This window comes from Salvelinus namaycush, unplaced genomic scaffold (assembly GCF_016432855.1).
Source record: "Salvelinus namaycush isolate Seneca unplaced genomic scaffold, SaNama_1.0 Scaffold534, whole genome shotgun sequence".
In the NCBI taxonomy this organism is placed as follows: Eukaryota; Metazoa; Chordata; class Actinopteri; order Salmoniformes; family Salmonidae; genus Salvelinus; species Salvelinus namaycush.
The window spans coordinates 150134-156133 of record NW_024061236.1 but is presented as its reverse complement, the minus strand read 5'-3'; positions in this window follow the sequence as shown (position 1 = coordinate 156133).

Below are 6000 nucleotides of genomic sequence, written 5' to 3'. Positions count from 1 at the left end.
GCGGCCTATAGTCAGGTGGAACAGGAAGGGGCCTGTGGCCTATAGTCAGGTGGAACAGGAAGGGGCCTGTGGCCTATAGTCAGGTGGAACAGCACAGGGGCCTGTGGCCTATAGTCAGGTGGAACAGGAAGGGGCCTGTGGCCTATAGTCAGGTGGAACAGCACAGGGGCCTGTGGCCTATAGTCAGGTGGAACAGGAAGGGGCCTGTGGCCTATAGTCAGGTGGAACAGGAAGGGGCCTGTGGCCTATAGTCAGGTGGAACAGCACAGGGGCCTGTGGCCTATAGTCAGGTGGAACAGGAAGGGGCCTGTGGCCTATAGTCAGGTGGAACAGGAAGGGGCCTGTGGCCTATAGTCAGGTGGAACAGGAAGGGGATGCCAGGATTCAGATGCAGGAAGAAGCAGAGAGGGGAGGTGGACTTCCAGGAGAATGGTCAACAGCTGGCAGTAAAGTGGCATGACAAAAGAGATGTCCATGTCCTCTCCACTGTCCATACAGCAACCATGTCGGCCACAGGGAATGTGGATCACCTGACTGGAGAGAGAAAGATCAAACCAGATTGTGTGCTCGACTATAACCTCAAAATGGGGGCAGTGGATAAGGCAGACATGATAAACAGCTTTGTGGAATGCACTCGGAAAACAACCAAGTGGTATAAGAAGATATTTTTCCATCTGATGGACACTGCTGCCCTCAATGGCAGCATAGTTCACCGCCAACTAACAGGTGAGATGATTACTGAACAAGCTATTTTTGGAATTGGATGTACAGTTCACATCCAAATCTATTATGCAGTTATAGTGACAATATCTCACCCACCTACCCACTGCCTCATCATCCTCTAAGTTTCTTCATCCTCCCCACTCCCTCTTAGGTAAAGTCATTACCTACCAAAAATACAGAGAGAACCTAATGAGAGGAAGATGACAAAATACATGTGTTTAGCTTGTGATACACCTCTATGTATTTCACCATGCTTTGAGGAGTATCACATGCTCAAGCATTATTGAGCACATCTGCAGCAATAAGTGACTGACTGCCATGATACTATGCCTTCAGAGGTGGGGGGGGGGTGGAAATGCAGTTGTTGTTCAGTCACTGCATGAATATTAAATATGGGTTATGCATTTTCAGTTTTTTGTCCTCTAGTATAACAAGTTGTTGAACCAACTACCAATACTGCAATAAAATAGACGACTATTACATATTGGCATATGTGTTTTCTTGCTGTCTTTTCATCCAGTAAGACTGTTAAGGAGTGTACGTTAGCATACAAAAGCTGTCCTCATTCTTCTGCTCCAAAGATGTCCAGCTCCAGTTATGATATTGGCAAATAATGTTTGTGGTTCCTGAAAGTACAGAAGAAAGAGGAATTATTAATTAGAATACAATATAAGGATATAGCAATAAAACAATACTACAAAGAAGTAACATAATAAACACTGCTATAAAAAATAGTTTATTGCATTAAGAAACTAACTTTTGAGCTCCACAGGGGGGCAAGGCAGGGCAGAACAGAGCTATGCTGAATAGACCAAATAAACAAACCATGGTCATATTTTTTATTTATTTAACTAGGCAAGTAATTTAAAAACAAATTATTATTTACAATGATGGCCTACACTGGCCAAAACTCGGACAACGCTGGGCCAATCGTGCACTGTCCTATGGGACTCCCAATCACAGCCAGTTGTGATACAGCCTGGATTTGAACCAGGGTGTCTGTAGTGACGCCTCTAGCACTGAGATGCAGTGCCATAGACCGCTGCGTCACTTGGGAGTCATAAGGTTAGGGTAGCTTCAAAATACAACACAAGCTAATAGTTCTCTGACGCAACTAGCACTGTTTTACAGAGCTAATAGAATAATGTAGCTACATAAGCACGATTGACTATAACACCATAAAGGTTATAAAATGTGTAACGTTACCTCACGTGTCCGCGGTTATAAGGAATATATTATGATCTATACATACAGTGAGCTACAGCAGAAACTATTATAACGTAATAAGGCACTTACTTTGATAGAAACGCGGCCAGGATTTGAACCAGGGAGTCTGTAGTGACGCCTGTAGCACTGATGTGCTGTGCCTTTGACCGCTGCGTCACTTGGGAGTCATAAGGCCATGTAGCTTCAAAATACAACACAAGATAGTACTTCTCTGACGCAATTAGCATTGTTTTACAGAGCTAATAGAATAATGTAGCTACATAAGCACGATTGACTATAACACCATAAAGGTTATAAAATGAGTAACGTTACCTCACGTGTCCGCGGTTATAAAGAATATGCACAAATATATTATGCTCCATACATACAGTACGCTACAAAAGAAACAACATACAGAAACTATTACAACGTAATAATGCACTTACTTTGATAGAAACGCACACATTTCCAAAGTTATTATTATTAACGAAAACAATGACTGCAATGAGGGCAACAGATAGAAAATGTGAACACGTGTGCAGATCATGTTCTGACCGGAGATGAGCAAATTTCTGCAGACGTGAACTGCACAAACAATTGGGAAGTGCTTGGGGGAATTTTGTCCGTGTCAGAAATGTCCCAAAAATGTAATTGTCCGCAAAAGTAAAAATTACTATTTTTATGTGAATGAATGAGGAGGCGGAACACACCTAAATTCAAACTGTTTTTAGAAAATAAAAACTTGTTAGAAAATAATTTGAAATTGAAGTTGAAACAGCCTATAAATATAAACAGGCTGCGTGCTTTGGTTTGAGGGCAGCGCGGATAAAATGTACTGTTACGTATCAATCACATTCTGGAATGGAGAGAACATTCTAACATCACGTGCATAAAAAAACTCACGCTGGGGCGACCGTTAGAGATATTTGGAACTCACGCCTGAAAGGGTTAACCTGTTCTGGCTGCAGCCCGACGCCGGTACACCTATGACAACATCCAGCTCAAGTGCAGGGCGCGAAATTCAAAATCTATTTTTTAAAAATATTTAACTATCACACATTAACAAGTCCAATACAGCATTTGAAAGATAAACATCTTGTCAATCCAGCCAACATGTCCGATTTTTTTTATGTTTTACAGAGAAAACACCACATATATTTATGTTAGCTCACCACCAAATAAAAAAGAGGACAGACATTTTTCACAGCACAAGTAGGATGCAAGTAGCATGCACAAGCCAACCTAACTAACCTAGAACCAACCTAAATAACCTAGAAAAAACTACCTCAGATGACAGTCCTATAACATGTTACACAATAAATCTGTTTTGTTAAAAAAAATTGCATATTTTAGTTATAAATCAGTTTTACATTACTGCTCCCATCATAGCTACAGTCTGAAATCGCACGGGAGTAGCCAGAGAAAATACAGACACCAACGTCAACAACTAATTATACATCATAAAACATTTCAGAAAAATATATGGTGGATAGCTAATGAAAGACAAAGATCGTGTGAATAGAGCCAATATTTCCGATTTTTGAAGTGTTTTACAGCGAAAACACAATATATCGTTATATTAGCTTACTACATTAGCTAGCACACGGCAGCATTGATTCTAGTCAAAAGGTAGCATAGCACAGTTCGACAGATATATGAAAAAGCATCCCAAATTGGGTCCTTATCTTTGTTGATATTCCATCAGAATGTTGTAAAGGGGTCCATTGTCCAGTACAGTCTTTGTTTGGGATCCAGAACAAACTATTTCCCTCTTGAATTAGCAAGCACACTGGCCGTGCGGCGCTAACCTCTCTTTCTTCAAACAATTCTTGCGTCGCATCACGTCTAAAGTCCAGAATAAATTTCAATAATATAATTAAACTATATTGAAAAAACATACTTTAGGATGATTTTGTGACATGTATCAAATAATATCGAAGCCAGAGATCATATTCACCTTTAACGAGCGTCGTGCAGGAGCCGAGTCCACGTTCTACTTCGTGACCAGAAAAAAAAATTACGTGCGCAGGTCTCACTCCAAGATGTTGTGTTCAGTCCCTGGACGAGATATTCAACTCCTTTCTGCTCTCACTTCCGCATGACACCCAGAGGAAGGCGTATGACGTGTTTCTACAGTCCTAAGTGACATGACCTTTTATAGACAAGCTCTTAAAGAGAGACCTCGCATTTGGTAATCTCAATTCCGGATAGGAAATGGGCTGTAAAAATAGTTCTGTTCCACTTAGAGAAATAATTCAAACGTTTTTAGAAACTAGAGACTGTTTTCTATCCAATAGTAGTAAATATATGCATATTGTAAGAGCAAAAATTGATTAAGAGGCCGTTTGAAAATGTGCACATATTTTCCAGTTTTTCAATACGCCCCCTGCAGCCATAAGAAGTTTTAAGAACAAATTCTTATTTTCAATGACGGCCTAGGAACAGTGGGTTAACTGCCTTGTTCAGGGGCAGAACGACAGATTTTCACCTTGTCAGCCCGGGGGATCCAATCTTGCAACCTTACAGTTAACTAGTCCAACGCAATAACGACCTGCCTCTCTCTCGTTCCACTCCACAAGGAGACTGCCTGTTACGCAAATGCAGTAAGCCAAGGTAAGTTGCTAGCTAGCATTAAACTTATCTTATAAAAAACAATCAATCATAACCACTAGTTAACTACACATGGTTGATGATATTACTAGGTATTATCAAGCGTGTCCTGCGTTGCATATAATCTGACTGAGCATACAAGTATCTACGTTTCTGACTGAACGGTGGTAGGCAGAAGCAGGCGCGTAAACATTCATTCAAAAAGCACTTTCGTGCGTTTTGCCAGCTGCTCTTTGTTGTGCGTCAAGCATTGCGCTGTTTATGACTTCAAGCCTATCAACTCCCGAGATGAGGCTGGTGTAACCGAAGAGAAATGGCTAGCTAGTTAGCGCGCGCTAATAGCGTTTCAAACGTCACTCGCTCTGAGCCTTCTAGTAGTTGTTCCCCTTGCTCTGCATGGGTAGCGCTGCTTCAATGGTGGCTGTTGTCGTTGTGTTGCTGGTTCGAGCCCAGGGAGGAGCAAGGAGAGGGACGGAAGCTATACTGTTACACTTGCAATACTAAAGTGCCTATAAGAACATCCAATAGTCAAAGGTTAATGAAATACAAATGGTATAGAGGGAAATAGTCCTATAATTCCTATAATAACTACGACCTAAAACTTCTTACCTGGGAATATTGAAGACTCATGTTAAAAGGAACCACCAGCTTTCATATGTTCTCATGTTCTGAGCAAGGAACTGAAATGTTATCTTTCTTACATAGCACATATTGCACTTTTACTTACTTCTCCAACACTTTGTTTTTGCATAATTTAAACCAAATTGAACACGTTTCATTATTTATAGATTTTATTGATGTATTATATTAAGTTAAAATAAGTGTTCATTCAGTATTGTTGTAATTTTCATTATTACAAATAAAATTAAAATAATCGGCCGATTAATCGGTATCAGCTTTTTTTGGTCCTCCAATAATCGGTATCGGCGTTGAAAAATCATAATCGGTCGACCTCTAGTCTGAGCACCAATGTAGGGATTGTGCGTTCCTGGTGTAACTTGGGCAGTTGTTGTTGCCATTCTGTACCTGTAGGTGTGATGTTAGGATGTACCAATCCTGTGCAGGTGTTGTTACACGTGGTCTGCCACTGCGAGGACGATACGCTGTCCGTCCTGTCTGTCAGCGTAGTGTCCAGAGCATGGAGGCGCTACCAGGAGACAGGCCAGTACATCAGGAGACGTGGAGAAGGCCGTGCTCTGGACACTACGCTGACATACACAGCAAACCTTCTTGCCAAAGCTCGCATTGATGTGCCATCCTGGATGAGCTGCACTACCTGAGTCACTTGTGTGGGTTGTAGACTCCGTCTCATGCTACCACTAGAGTGAGAGCACCGCCAGCATTCAAAAGTGACCAAAACATCAGCCAGGAAGCATAGGAACTGAGAAGACAATGTCGAGATCCCCCGCGCGCCGTCGAAATGTGACAAAATACCGGACCTGTCACTCCAAAAGCTCTCAT